Below are 16,119 nucleotides of genomic sequence, written 5' to 3'. Positions count from 1 at the left end.
AGGGATAGGGGGCGATGCCCCCCCTTGAAACCATTGTTATTGTCAAATCTATATTCCTGTCACCGGCTGCATAAATTTTCACCATGCATCATAGCTGTACCAGATTAGTTTAGTGAGTCTGGGCATCCATGTCGAGCCATTGTCTTTGTCGGTTGTCCACGAAGGGAAAACTAGTCTGCGGACATGCGACGTGATTCCTCGAAAACATCAATCATAGCATCCATGTCGAGCTCAAGTGCCGGCGTGGCGGCGAAGGGAACAGGGGTGCACATGAAAAAGTTATCAGGGTTTGAAGACCACCAAACCTGACATGACGGTATGTAATATGTTGACTACTGCTACATATAAATTCACTTGATGTGTGTGGGAACTTTCTGGTATTACCATCTTCTCTTATGGGTATGATTACTTTTCGAGTTTCTCGGAGATCGTAGTGATGATAGAATTTTTTATTTCATATTCACCATATTACATAAGACAGGGAGTTCAATTGCACTGTATTATTTCTTTCTGTAGAATGATTTTGCTTCTCGAAATAGGCTTTCGCCCCGCTATATTAATATAGCAACCACACGATACAAGAAGCATGCTGGGGCCACAGCACAACCAAGCCCAAACGAAACTACAAAGAAAGGAAAGAGAAAAAGAATGCCGACACCGGAAGATCGACAAAACGAGAACGACCTGCAACCGTTGTGCCCTCCGGAGAAGTCCTACCACGCACCTAGCACTCCGAATCGCCGCATACCAAACAACACCTTCAGCAAGGAGAACGACGATGACGCCACTATTGCACGGACTAATCCTAGGGTTTCCCCCGGTACGCGGAAGGGATTGGTTAGGGGGGGAGGGGGGGTACACCCGACACCCTTCAGGAAGGTAAGGTGGCACCCTCAGGCGTCACCGTGTCGGTGTCGGACAAGCCGGCATGATTTTGCTCCAAAGTCACTTTTTTAATAATGAGGTTATAAGATGCAGACCCTACAAGAAAGCAGCCACCCGTGGAAGAGAAGGTATCACATAAAGATGACATCAAGTGCCCTGGCTCCTTCCTCCATGCTGACAAAGCATAGAAGAAGCACCTCTTACTGTAAAGACGACACCTGAAGTTTTAAGCAGCCTAAATTCAGCAAATTTGGTAAAGATTCCCAACCAGCAGCGAAGAACTGTTTCTCTTCCGGCTGCTGCATTTTCCCCCCTTTCTACTGTGTCCAAATGTATTGTTGAATTTATGTGCTGTATTTAGGCGTTTGCCTTTGGAAGCACATGCGCGCCTTTGAAGGTGCTGCATTGCACTGTGCCTCGCATTCATACTAACTGGCGGAGAGATAAAGCAGCAGAAAATCATCCTCAATGAAAACATCTAGGCAATGCTTCAGGTATCGTTACAGACTTGTGATGGTAACTTCAGAACTTCCCCCGTCCCACTCTGGTTCTACGATCTGACCAAATGGCTGCTGCTGGTGAGATCTCTCTTCTCCTCTCCCCCCGTCCCACCCACCACTCTCCAGGGCGACAAAGCAATAAATTTCCTAAAAATCCTTCCGTGGCAATTAAGTCGTTGAAGATGTGAGACAACTTGAAGGCCAACAAAAGATGAAAACCAGGAGAAATAGATCGGCATGGATGGATTACCTGCGTGCTGGAAGATCTCGGTCGCCATCACAGCTCCTCCTCGATGTCGTCGGGTCGTCCGCCCGCTAGCCATGGCGCTCACCTCACCTCACCTCACCTCACCTCACCTCTCCTCGACGAGTAAAAGTCAAAGTCTAAGTCATAGTCACACGCGCAACCCACACGCGGTGTGTGGCGAGGGGATTCTACTTATAGAGCCGAACTGGAGAGGTTTGAAATTTCGAGGAGGAAGGCATGAGCGGGAAGGAGGAGAAGACGAGGGGTACTCGCTGCTAATTTCGCTTAACTCTTGATTCACCTTCCCATTGATTGTGGGGAGCGAGGGATGATGAGCTGCTGGGATTTGTCTTCCCACGGATCGGTGACGTGGACAACATATGCACGATTCTTGCGGAACCAAATCAATCAAGCTGCATGTCTCCGATCTGTGGTGATTAAATGACCTGTAATTACGGGAGGGTGGGCGGGCTGGTCAGTTCACTGGACCTAGTTAATATGGACCGTGCTTCTCCATAATTCCACCGGATCAACGAGAAGCACAACCTGCAACTCACTAGGCACGTAGCGTAATTCATGTTGAACTCAATTCATGCACTAGGCACGTCGCAACTTTTCTTGCTGCCTTTAATTTTCTTGCTAAATCAAATCAGCCAACTAGGTAAAACAAAATTGCAAGTAAGCCAACTGGGTAATTAGGAATTGATCAGCTCCTACTTACTACCATGCTACTAGCTTGTTGCTCATCGACCACTCGCCTTGATATATGGTTAATTCTTGCTTCTAGATGGCCTAAACAAATGCAGTCTCGGTAGATTTTAGAATCACCACAATATCAACACTCTGCTCCACCTACCTCTTCGTGACTCCTTGCGCTGCCGGCGAGACAGCCATGCTCTATTACATGCACATCAGCTAATCAGAGTCCGGCCATCACATAACTGAATCGATTTCCTCTGCCTAGCAGCAAGCTCAGCTTGATTATGGATGACATATTATTAACAGAAAATAGATAGCAATGGTGCTCAAAATATTGGCATAACCTCTCCTCTTTTTTTAACATTCACAACATGAAACAAACATTACTGTGTACGCAACACAAATCATATCTTTTCAAATAACCCACATGATTTGCACATTCTGGCCAGACAAAAACACTAGTCAAGTAGCAAAGAATGCAAACGTACCACGGGTTACATCTAGCTACACAATAACTATAACTCCCTGGTCTGGAGCATTACAAAACTCCCTGGTCTGGAGCATTACAAAGACGACACTACAAGGATCGAAACAGTAGTATCACACACATGCAACGGGCAGCACATCACCAGCAGTGGCACCGCCAAGGCCAAGCCAGCTTTCCAGGCAGGGTCAGACTCCAAAGCGACCAGAAAAATCACACGGACATAAACTAGTTGCTTCAGGTCGTCTTGGCATTTTCTTCTATACCTGAAAATCACAAACCAACAAGATAAGCATCAGCTGTTTAAACGAGGGACACAATTAGAAACTACTTGGGAGTTGGGATGTAAAGCTACAGGAGGAAGTGTGTTCCGTAGAATTATTAGCATCCATGAGCACACATTTTCGTTATCCCTTGAGAAAAAAAGGCAAGACAGGAAAACAGTGTTTATGATGGTACATTACCTGTTAGATAAGCCCTTGAAGACGCTCCAGCTCTGCATCCAGCTACCGTTGGTCGAAGAAGAAGCTCAGTCCATGAATCAAGCTCAAGCGACTAGGAATGTAAGATGATTCTTTCAGGTACAGATTGCAAAAAAAAAGATCGATGGTGAAACCAATGCAAGTGCCAGCTCTGGCACCATTACAGGTTTCGGATCCAGCCAGAACCAGCAGCCAGGGCCAGCACCAGCTATAGCATATGCATATCGGCTAGCTACCATCAGGAAAAAACGACAGATATGATAAACTTTACATGCACATCAAGTCAAGTGCGACTGCTACTACTACACTTGTGCAACACACATTTCATGACATATCCTACTTTGCCCAAATCATAGAAGCGTCACCATATCTCAGGTAATGAAAGATCAAGCACCTATCCAATTGTGTGATCTCAGGTAATCAAATACCAAGCACATGTCCACTCCTGTGACTCAGATTTAAAAAATTCCAACAAGTACAACTAGGCTTATATATCAAATCAGACCTCCTGAAATACGATTATAACAAGCATGTGTGCCACCAACAGCAAGCATGTAACAAAATGGTCATTGCGGTCATGCCGACCTGAACCTGAACCAATGTGATACAAAACACAACAGCTAGCTACCATTCTGAATATTTCCAGGACAGTGCCCACCGGAAAAATTCTACCAGAGTGTAATGATACATGGCTATAGATAATTTAAGAAATACACAACATAACCAACAAATGAGAAGGAAAAATGTTACCGGATTGGACTGGACAGCTCAAGGCCAAGACCAAAGGTTCTCGCTGCTACCACACTATGGTTTGCAGCTGCAATTAACTTCCCCGACATTCTCTTCCCGCGCCAGAGGCATCAGCGAGCTAGTTGCATGCCCCAATGGACAACGCGGCAGCGGCTGGTGCATGACTGACGCCATTGTTATCCTCCTTCTCCTGAGTGTTTTGCACACATGTGAGTTTGTTCGTTACAAGTAAAGATAGGTAACTTGACATGCTCTAGATTAAGTAATGTTGGTCTAATATGAAATATCACAACAAGATTTACGGAAAATTGGAATCTAAAGAATCAGCAATGGGGAGCTAATTATATGAACATTTAGACATCTCAGATGTATATACAATACCCCTCAGTACAAATTAGACATATTTCGAAGCATTTAATGAAACAAATTGTTTACCACACATTGTTTTAAATAAGAATTGAATCTCCAGGTTTAGCCCAAATTAAATAATAAGCTCGATTGAGATTGACATTGGTTAACTCAACTACTAAATCAAGGAAGGCCATTAGATTAGCTCAAGGAAATATGTTGTGAGGATTTTTGACGATTTCAAAATAAGTGTACAAGTAAACATGTAGCCACATTTAAGGTACACGCAGCAGCAATAGGTTGTTGGTTCAATCAATCTATGCACATAGATAGATAGGTAGAGTGCCCAGGTGAAGAAAAAATCAAATGGAGCAGGAAATGAATGCTTGCTTAGCTAGAACCTCAATTTATATATTTGTATAGCTAGTTCCTAGTACCTAACTGTTCACCTGATTGTTGTGGGCACACTTCTTATTACACTAGTTGACATTCCTCAAATGCATGCCTGCATAATTCTTGGTAAGAACTGTGACAAGACACAATGAAGAAATCAGAATTGGAGAGGAATAAGAAATCATATTTACTATTTAATATATTAAGCATAGTTACATAGTTAGTTATGGAAGTGGAACCACCATGAACAAACATATTAGCATGTATGCCAATAGGCTAGAGCCGGTACCACCAACGGCAAGCATGAAACAAATGCTCATCCCACCTGAACCTGAAGCAACATGATACAAAACACAACATCTAGCTACCACTCTGAATATTTTAATGACAGTGGCCACCAGAAAAATTCTAGCAGTGTGTGATGATGCATGGCTACAAAAAATTTAATACCTACACAATATAACCAACAAATGACAAGAAAAAACGTTACTCGATTGGACCGGACAACTCAAGGCCAAGACCAAAGGTTCTCGCTACTACGCCTGCTATCGAGGTCACCTCTGACAACAATGCGGCTTGCGGCTGCACTTCACTTCCTCGATGTTCTCTTTCCGTCGGCGGAGGCAACAGAAGCTAGTTGCACACCCCAACGGACAAGGTGGCAGCGGCTGGCGCATGACTGACACCATTGCTCTGGTGCTTCTCCTGACTGCTTGGTACGCATGTCAGTTTGTTCTTTACAAGTAAACATAATTAACTTTACATGCTCTGGGTAATGTAATGTTGGTCTAATATGAAACGTAACAACAAGATTTACATATAATTGGAATCTTAAGAACCAGCAATGGGGAGCTCATTATATGAACATTCAAGACCAAATGTATATACGCGAGTACTACTTGTTTGGTTTCCTCAGTTTGAAAGCATTTCAAGAAACAAATTGTTTATCACACATTATTTTCAATCAATCTCCATATGTTTTGGACAGGAGCATACAAACATGATACATAAATCTACTCCAAGCAAGACATCATGTACAGTTCTGCACTTGTGCACTAAACAAAATATATTCGAAGGGAGCAAAAAGAATGTCAGAGAATGCCAACCAACTGGAACCTAGGCATTATGGTTTGACAAGATCCCAAAGCTCATGGATGAATTGCAAACAGAGAGAAAAGTACCAATAACACCAACTTCAAACTTTCAAATCTAAAGAGTCTCAAACGATCGCAATCTTGTCATCTTAATCCACACCACTAAGTCCATAGTCTGGTCTAGTAAAATAGTAATAGGCAGCGGTAGAACCGTCAACAACAAAAAAAATACTACTGTCGTAGTAGTGCACTCGATTGATGAAAACAATTTCATACAAGATAACTCAAACCCATCCACAATGAGGTGGTAGAGCTCAGTTCCCAATTAAAGAACATGCTAGCATAAAACTAAGCAACATAGACAATGAATGGGTTCAAAAAAAGAACCAGGGAGACATACACCAAATGCTAGCTTAGATTAGCTACCAAGTCGAGGACATCGATACAAGTCTCGCTCATGTCCTCAAGTACCTACCTGCAAAACGGTGCCTCAGCGTTGCAACCCTGGACCACAACTTCCTTCGGTATACATACATGCTCCAAACCCTGGATAAATTTCAAATTCAGCCAAACAATTTTGGAATAGAAATTCATCTTTTCATAAGCATTAATTCATCAGTAACATAATTAATCTTTATAATGCATCATTAATTGTGTTGAATTATAAGAGAGAATAGCCACATTGATTTAGTAGTCCAAATCATCTTCGACAACTGCAAACATCCAAAAGATGGCAATACAAAAACCCGCTTATATTAAATAAGAACTCAATCTCCAGGTTTAGCCCAAATTAAATAATAATCCTGTTTGAGATTGACATTGATTAAGTCAACAACTAAATCAAGGAATCCCACTAGATTAGCTCCAAGGAAGTCGGTTGTGAGGCTTCTTGACTAGCCACATTTAATGTACATGCAGCAACAACAGGTTGCTGGTTCAATTAATCTATGTAGATAAATAGCTAGCTAGAGATTATGCCTAGGTGAAGAAAAAATCAAATGGAGCACGAAATGCTAGCTTAGCTAGCTCCTAGACCTGAACCTCAATTTATATAAGTAAAGCTAGTTCTAGTTCTCGGTACCTAACTGCTCACCTGATTGTTGTGAGAACTTACTTCTTACTACGGCAGTTGACATTCCTCAAATGCATGCGTGCATAGCTCCTGTTGAAGAGAAAATTAGGCATATGAACTAATAAAACACTACATGCTAGAAAGCTTAATGTGCTAATGTTCACGGGTAACAAGTGAAAAAATCTTGGTAAGAAGTGTGACCAGACACACAAGGAAGAATCAGAATTTTAGGCAGTAATAATAAATCATATTTACTATTCTATATAGTAAGCTCAATTACATAGTTACATATGCAAGTGGAACCAACATGAACAACACCAGATTAGCATGTAATGAAGTCAGACAAACTGGAGTAATGCTGCCAATGACAGAAAATTACAAAGATCATGTATTCATCATGCAACCTTAGCAAACTAAGGAAGAACAGTCTAAGCGAGTGCAACCAATTAGCCATGTACACAACAACTCTTTCATGGACCAAAGCAAGTGCAAATGCAAGGCTTACACATCTGATCATCCCTGAAGGCATACATGTCATGATGAACGTTCTCCAGCACCTCATCCACCAAAGCGGCACCATCTCACACAAACCAGGGCACTGGGGCACAACACCAATTGATTAATCTCATTGGGTAGATCATTAATAAAAATTCTCATGGAAATACAAAAATTTCGCGTGAGCACATAGAATTGAGGCTCTTCTCCTTCTCTCCACAAGAATGAGCAAGAAATAAAATCTTGCCTTTTTAGGTATGGATGCGGAGAGGACCACAGATTGGTAGCTTACCATGACGTGTGAGGTCGACACAGGCATATTGAACACATTGAGGAGTTCATCCATCTCCAGTGCCTCGTCAATTGTGGTTGCTTGGGTGCCTTGCCGCTTCCGTCATGGCAGCCAGTGTCACCACGAGTTGCTGCCGGCGCAAGCAGGTCAGGCAGAGGTGGTGCTCCAGGGCCTAATGCTGCAGAAATGAGCAGAACTTTAGATACATGCCAGTGGACCTGGAAAAGAGTATAGAAGGAACTAGAAAACAACGGGAATCAAGCCGGAATATTGGGTTGCACGGGCAGCACCGAAAAAGCACAAAGTTATGAAAAAAGGCAGCAGGACACACCTTACTACTAGTCGCCATAGCCCGCTCTTGTCCCCGGTGTCGTCCAAGTGGAGAAAGTCATTGGTGCTAAACCTGCCGCTGCCCACATGTGTCTTAAATGCTAACAATGTAGGAGTTACATGAACATAAAATGGGCACCCAGAAAATGTGTGGAGTTACTTTTAATTAATAAAATGGACAACCAGAAAATGTGTGGAGTTACTTTCAATTAATAAAATGGACAACCAGAAAATGTGTGGAGGTATTATCAGGGACTTAAATAGTAAGAATCACAGGAGCATTGCTCCATCATATTGGTGCAGTTTATTCATCATCATTTGACCCTCACATATTTAATCATGCCTGAATAACAAAAGATGTATTCCATCTAGATAACATAGAAACTCATAAAAAGATTAAAAAGTTGTGTGTATTTATAACCTTAGCTCATTTTCTGATAAATAAAAAAGAAACAGTTTTTACAAAAGGGGAACTCCACTCTTCATCAAAGTAAACTAATCATGTAGACAATAATTAAAAAATGTAGATACCAATTGAACAAACTAAGACAACACCTACACAATTCTCCCACTAGCACCAAAGGAACATAACTCTTTGTTTATGAACAAAAACATGCATGTAGAAACTGAGCAATGAAACCAAAAAAATTAGCTCAGAATATGAAATATCTTCTCATCAATACAGTGGCATATCTAGGTCTGACATGCGGTGTTGATTTCATGATTCATCATAGCAGTTTTGCAATTGTGGTCACAAAGTTGACCAATGGTAGAATGGGACAGTGGGATATATTTGAAAAAATCATACCAATGTGTAGTTATCATTCATTCCACTCGGGATATCAAGCTATACCTACAATAAACTACAGAGGACAAGACAACAGAAAAATACAACTAGATAAACTACTAACACCTCGCTTTGAACAACCACCACTGTTTTCAGCCCATATTTACTAATCAGTATTATTGACTTGAAAAACTTCTCTGTAAAATATTCTTAGCCTTATTACTATGTCAATCCTTACTGCCAAATGCTAACCCTGATTATATTTACATAACCGGTAGTGTAGTACTTCTATCTCCTCTAATATAATGCAACAATGGATCTCTAATTTAACAACAACAAGAGACACTATCACATGAATGATCATTAGCAGAGGAAAGCATGTTAGGGAGCTACATGCTACTAGCTAGCGTATGGTAAGCATTCACATCCAAACTACTATCTAACATTGCATACAAGTTGGTGCAAGCCTCCACTCAAACAAATTTTGAACCAAGTCATGCAGTCCTGGATCTACAAATGACAGATCCCAGAATCCAATTGAGAGCAGTAAACAGCAACGCCATGAAAGTTCTTTTTCTTACACCTGTGTAGCTGTCCTGCAACATGCTCCGAAGACAAGAGATGAGAAGTCTCACAGGCTGCACACATCAGAGGACGCAACCTTGTTTCTGGCGGTGACCACTAGGAGCTAGGGAGCCCAGACGTTGCGCGCCGGCGCGCGGCAGATAGGGCTCGCGGATGACACAGCTGCTATCGCCAGGAACTTGGCGGTGGTGAAGGACACCGACACCATCTTCTACAACTGCAGTTACAAGATTACAATATTACAAAAAAATCTTAATGCCGCATAAAAACGTGATACCATGGGCAGATAAAATCCTACACAGGAAAATTAGTTCTTGGATAAGTTATTTCCAGATTCTAGGAGCTTTCTTGTGACTGGTACTTGTTAAAATATGAAAAGTGAACAACACTCAAATCACCATGGAATGAGAAAACGAACAATTTTACAATCCACAGAAGTGTGAGAACTTGCTTGCCAAATGCTATACCTGATTATTTACATAACCAGTAGTTTAGAACTTATGTCTCCTCCAATTACAAGATTACACAACTTTCTTTATTGAACTTTGTTTGACCAAGAATTGATTCAGATATATAAAGATTGTTTGTACGAAATTAGCATCATTAGAAAGTGTTTGTCAATACGAATCCAACGATACTAATTACATATAATATAATCAAGATTTTGTTGCTCAATTTTTATGGTCAAAGTTCGTCTTGAAATACGCGTACGCCTTATTCCTTGGGACGGAGGTAGTATTTAGTTCTCTTCTAGAACTATCTAGCCGCTTGCATCAGGTAAGCATCCACATCCGAACTACTATCCAACCTTGCACACAAATTTTGTGTAACCCTCTACTCAGACGAATCTGGCCAAGCCATGCAGACATGATTCTACAAACGACAACTAGCAGAATCCAATCATGAACTAGTAAATTAGCGCCGCCAACTTACTTTCTACACCTGTGGAGCGTCCTGTAACAAGCGCTGAAGACGAATGATGAGATGTCTCACCGGCTGCGTGGCCTCGACGGGCGTGGCCTTATTTCCGGCGCGGATGTTGGCGGAGACCGCAAGGATGGAGACTAGATGTCGTGCCGTCCCGCAGCAAAGCGGCCTCACGGAGGACGCAGCAGCCGGCAATAGGAACTTTGCGGGAACTAAGGACACCACCAAAATCTCCTCCTGCGTGCAATTACAAGATAATAAGGTTACACAACTTTGTTTACTGCAAGCAAACATAAAAACGTGATGCCATGTGCTGATCGAAACCTACAGAGCAAAGGTAGTTCTTGGAAATTAATATTTCAAACAAGGAGCCTAGAGCTTTCTTGTGAATTGGACTTGTTAAAACATGAAAAGAGAAATGCATATCATAGTATCAGAGTACATTCACAAAATAAACAGCATGTCAAATCACCACTGGAATAAGAAACCAGATTTTACTACAATCTGCAAAAGTACGAGATTGCATCAGGCACGCGAATTGGTCAAAAGTAAAGAAGCAATTGTACATGGTCTACTAGTTAAACGCTACATGAATATGAACAGTAGAAATCAACTGAATCTGAACTTGAGGGCGGCAGTAAATTGAGCATTAAACAAAAATATGGATTGTTTCCTCCCCTCCTTTTATCTCAAATAGATCCAAGTGAGTCAACTTACAAGATACGGACGTATCTACACCTAACATGCATTTAGATACATTCACATATAGACAAAATGGAGTCAGTTATTTTGAGACAGAGGGAGTATGTATTTACTTGCCCACACAAAGGTGGTTTTCGTTGTAGGAATATGTCAAATCATTTAGAACTGAAGATAATTACATCTCCTTAATTAAAAAGTTGGATCAAGGCATTAAAGGCAATTCCAATTTTACAGGACAGCCTCCTCATATACACACTCCAGCTGCAAATATGGATGGTACAAGAATACATTAAAAAGTACTCATACCATTGTACATTACAAATATCCACTTATACTTGATTAGATGTACTTTTAGAAAAGCCGATCAAGTTTGTAAAGATAAATAAAAGCCTTCCAATATACATATATAGCAAGTTCCAGATTTGGAGACAATATGAACCCAGCTTTGAACCTACAGCTAAAAATACTAAGGCGCCAAGCAAAGACTAAACATATGTGAAACAGTACCCCTTTAACTAACTATACCTCATGTACCTACCATTGAAATTCATTCCCTCAATTACCAAAGTTTTAAAAGAGGGATCAATAGAAATAAAATACTTGGGCTTACATAAGCTAAGTAAATTTTCCTGAAACCAACTAAATAAACATTGCACACCACCAATAGCTAGGTGATCAAATCCCAGCTACACAGAAACCTCAACAGATCAACACTATGGCTCATGGGCCAAATGACCAATCGAGATCATCACAAAACAAAGTGGTACCGCACAGTGGAGGCAGGGAACAGAATCGTCATGGCTTGGTGGCCGCGCTACCTACCAGGGAGATCAACTAGTCGAAGCCGAGCCAAGCGGTGAACGTCCGGGACTGAACCGCCATGCCTTTTGCATCGCCGTCGTGTGTCGCTTCCATCCGCTGCATCTGATATCATGAAGTTGGACACATACGTTTCAGTCCAAGCGTGGTCCAGGTAGAAGATGAGTTCTAGTAGGAATATAGCTACTAAGGTTCGAGAAGTAATATCTCATAAGATAAATTTTGTTTAGCATATTAGTGTCATGCTGTATGGCAATCTTTATCCTGTAAAACTCGAGCTAACTTGATAACACAGGTAGTTAAACCACCAGAGCGTAGGCACTGGTAGGTTTAGACGTGCGTCAAGATACTAAGATAGTATCTCATCACTCCCTATTTCATTTATAACTTGATAACTGAGCCCAAAAAGATACTAATCAAACACCATTCCCGCAACTCATAAATCATTGATTAGTTTATGCATAGACAACATAGTTTACTTTTGCTAGCATATAGTATTATTCTGGAGAAGAATTGATCCAAAAAGACCACTCCGGGTATCAACCAAATAAAACTAGAAAACCCTGTCACTTCTGACCTACTTCTTCTACACCCATACAAGAAACATTCATGCAACAGTGCCTCAGTGCTACATATTTTTTATAAATATATAATATAATACTAAGTGAGCAACAAGAATGGCTTTAGTACAACACAGAATTTTCAGAACTGGGGGAACCCTTGTACGCACGATATGAAACTGCAACCAAACCGTACGTAACAGCGGTTGCAGCTCGATCTGCTTCCATACATGATATATATCTACTGCACCGATCTATACCTTGCCTACAACCAACCAAATGTGAAGAGCTGTTGCAACTCTGCTTCAACTAATATGGAGATCTGCATGGAGTAGAGATACAAATCGTCAAGATGAATCTAGCTTGTTAATTAGCAGCCAGCCCTACGGCCGTAGCATATATGGTATTGAAAGGAATAAGGTCGATCACAAGGAGGAATTGGTTATACCAGTAGCATCCTGCGGACGGTGGCAACCATCAAGAGGACGATGCCTCTCAGGGCCATGCGAGGAAGCCATGGGCAAGCCGTCCCGTAGTCCGGGTGGAGACGCAGCTCGCTTGGTGGGAAGCCGCAGCCACGGCGGCATCGATCTGCAGCCCTCCGTGGCTCATCGATGGCCACCGCATGGCGTCATGTTGGATCGACGCTGCTCTATCAGTCTCCCACCGGCGAGCTCGCCGATGCGGCAGTCGTGAGCGTCGATCTGTGTCCACCCGCGAGATGGGATGGAGGAGGAGGACCGGATGGAGATGGTGCGCCGGAGCGGCGCTGGGAATGGAGAGGAGGACGCGAGGGCCATGGCGCCGCTCGAGGAGACAGGTGGAAGCTGGATAGGTTTAGGAAGAATTGGGGGAATTCTGCGGCATTGCCTGGGGTGAAGACGGTTCATATACTATACTCTATCAGCGGAATTTCTGCAACAAGGAGCTACAAGCCATAACTTCCCTGCGCGCGTTCCCGAAATCAATCAACATGCTGATTGGATCAATTGTGTCTAGCTAGCTAGGTACGCATTTGGTTATCTTAATTTCCTCTTCTGTACAAGTTAAGCCAGCTAATACGTAGTATATAGTAAAATCCAGTTAACTAGCAGGACTATCAAAAAATGGGCACGACCTCTCCTATTTTCTGGACATTCAAATCACATATACTATAATAAAGTAATGCACACAGCACATGTGAAATTCCAGCACACACAAGATCATCGGCATTGCACACTACAAAAATGGAACGTCGACTACCACTTGACAATACAAATAACATGCCACGCATAAGCTGCCAGTTGCCAGCACGGACAGCTTTTCAGGACCTCCGAGGCGACCACCTAGGCAGTCGGCGAGGAAGTAATAGATCACTTATTTTTATTGATGACACCATCCGCAAAGCCATCTACGGATTAAAAGAACTACTCCCTCCGTTCATAAATAAGTGACTCGACTTTGTCTAGATGCGGATGATCTATCTAGATGTATTTTAATATAGATACCTCCATATCTAGAAAAAAGATTGACTCACTTATTTATGGATGGAAGAAGTATTTAGAAATGAAAAAAATGAACCCAACATAATAAAATCTAGTATAGAGAAAGTGCATTCAACAAACTGAACTACACAAATGACTAATATATGTGGTCTACCTATATTTTCACAATGTTCCAAGAACTCGCTAAATCGATCCATGAGATCTAGGCAGCGTTGAAGTATGTCATTTACCTGGAAATAAAAGGCAAAGCTATCCATGTTCAGAAACATTATCATTAGGTCTATCCACTGGTTAAGTATCTCTTCAGATCATTAGAACAAATACAATAAGTCCTAGTCAGCTGGCTATAAGGATTAGAATAATATATTTTTGTCTAGTTGGAGGAGAGAGAGGTGGAGAGAGAAGAGGAGTGGGCTCTTATGCAAGAGCCAGCTCTAGCACGTGCTCCTAGTCACTTTGTGAGAGTGAAAGGTGGGCCATGCATTGATAAAGTAGCACATTTTTATAGCTCACTATTGTACATATTGGCTCTAAGTTAGCTATAGATGACATGACACATGGCTTATAGCTAGCACTTGGCTATACTATTAAACTTGCTCTTAGGTAAGATTTGGAATTGCTCTTTACAACAGAACGACCTAGCCTACCAAATTTTCCAATCCCCTTCTTGCAATTATTGCCTGGCTGTATATGTGCAGGCCGTGGTGGGACTCGATTGGAGGCGCGCATATGGACGGGATCCACTGGGCGAACGAGCCGTAGCTGACCGGTGCTGAGCGGCACCACGGAAGAGGAAGGGGACCCATCGCAGGAGAGTTGACTACTGTAACGGCCCAGGGTAGCACCCCTAATAGAATTGTTTGTTCTTTTTATTTTATGCATCATCATGACATCATGCATCATATCATCCATAAGATTTTATTGAATAAAAATTATTTCAAATAAAAACTATTTATTTATGTTTTCCCCTCTCTTATGGTTTATATATAAAACCTCCCACCCTTATTCTTAATTAAATAAAACCAAATTAAAATTATATTTTTGGAAACCTTGTAAAATTGCTTTCAATCAAAACATTGTTCTAAAATCTATTCCTGGACTTTCCTATCTAATATATTTTATTTCTTCCATCTCCTTTCTCATCTTTCTTTTCTTTTTGTTCTTTCTTTGCAAATCCAGAAAATGAAGAAAAAGGGCATGTTGCCTCCCCTTCTAGCTATCCCTGGCTTCAAGCCCAAACCAGGCATCTGCTCACGTTTTCCTTTGAGCCCAAAAACAACATGGTGGCCTTTTACATCTTTGCTGGCACGGAGATGCTCTTCTCTTTCTTCCTGTCGTACGGCAGCACATCGGTGCGCTCGCACGTCGCTGTCCTCTTGATGGGACGGCTATCCCTTGCTCCTCCTCCATATAAGAACTCCTTTTCAAACCCTAGTCCTACTTCTTCCGCACAGCGCCGCCACCTGCTTGTCCCTCTAGCTAGAAGAGTACCCCGTCTCTACGTGCTCCCGCCCGCTCGTCTCCGTCCTCCCCCGGCCTCCCGACGTCAAGGCAAGTCTCCGTCGACCTCTGCTTCATGCGCGTCTCTACACTACGCCGTCGTCCTCCGCAGCCAGCGTCGTCCCATGTCCTGCTTCAACTTCCGCTCGAGCCCGTCGTCGTCATCGTCTCCGTCGCGTCGGCCGGCCGCTCGTCAAGTTCTCCGTGCGTTGCCGTCGTCGTCGACGCCAACTCCACATGATCCTCGACCACCAAGGCCCTGCACCTCGCGTTCCCTTCGTTGTTCAACTCCAGCTCGCCCCGACGGCAGCCTTCTGGTACGGCTCGTCGCCACCATGATCTTCTCCACGAGCCGGACGTCTTCCTTGTCCCAGGGCCAACGCGACCAAACTCCGCCGCTCCTCTCTGTCGCGCGTCCGTGAGTCCGCCGCAGCGGGAACCTGGCACCCGCGCTTCTTCCTCTCGAGCGCGTCCACGTCGCCGGCCGTCTTCCGCGGCCGTGGCCTTCTCCGCTATGTTAGCTTTTAATCTTGATTTTTGTATCAGAATGTTTTCTTAGTACCGCATGTAGTTAGGTGCAATCGTTGTATTCAGTTTTAGAGCCAGCCGGGTATACGTGAGATACGTATAAAGCAGGGGAGTATCCAGCCGGAGGCGAGATGCCGAGATGGTGTCGTGCGATGC

The 16,119-nt window shown here is 42.7% G+C and overlaps 2 long non-coding RNA genes and 2 other non-coding genes across 4 annotated transcripts; all 4 read right to left on the bottom strand.

Moving 5' to 3' along the window:
* Positions 1-2,665: 2,665 nt before the first annotated feature.
* On the bottom strand, positions 2,666-4,337 carry LOC139838519 (uncharacterized). Its single transcript, XR_011755652.1, has 3 exons — positions 4,048-4,337; positions 3,280-3,370; positions 2,666-3,081 (listed from the first exon to the last, which is right to left on the bottom strand). It is a non-coding gene; the product is annotated as an uncharacterized lncRNA (long non-coding RNA).
* Positions 4,338-7,702: 3,365 nt separating this feature from the next.
* LOC127341397 (uncharacterized) lies at positions 7,703-11,989 on the bottom strand. The gene is made up of 4 exons (XR_011755519.1): positions 11,895-11,989; positions 10,377-10,607; positions 8,073-9,660; positions 7,703-7,919 (listed from the first exon to the last, which is right to left on the bottom strand). It is a non-coding gene; the product is annotated as an uncharacterized lncRNA (long non-coding RNA).
* On the bottom strand, positions 8,313-8,396 carry LOC127328046 (small nucleolar RNA Z199). Its single transcript, XR_007868953.1, has one exon. It is a non-coding gene; the product is annotated as a small nucleolar RNA Z199 (small nucleolar RNA).
* On the bottom strand, positions 8,718-8,811 carry LOC127328051 (small nucleolar RNA R64/Z200 family). Its single transcript, XR_007868957.1, has one exon. It is a non-coding gene; the product is annotated as a small nucleolar RNA R64/Z200 family (small nucleolar RNA).
* Positions 11,990-16,119: the final 4,130 nt, after the last annotated feature.

This window comes from Lolium perenne, chromosome 1 (genome assembly GCF_019359855.2).
Source record: "Lolium perenne isolate Kyuss_39 chromosome 1, Kyuss_2.0, whole genome shotgun sequence".
Lineage (NCBI taxonomy): Eukaryota > Viridiplantae > Streptophyta > Magnoliopsida > Poales > Poaceae > Lolium > Lolium perenne.
The sequence above is the reverse complement of the archived record's forward strand: the minus strand, read 5'-3'. Positions and strand labels throughout refer to the sequence as shown.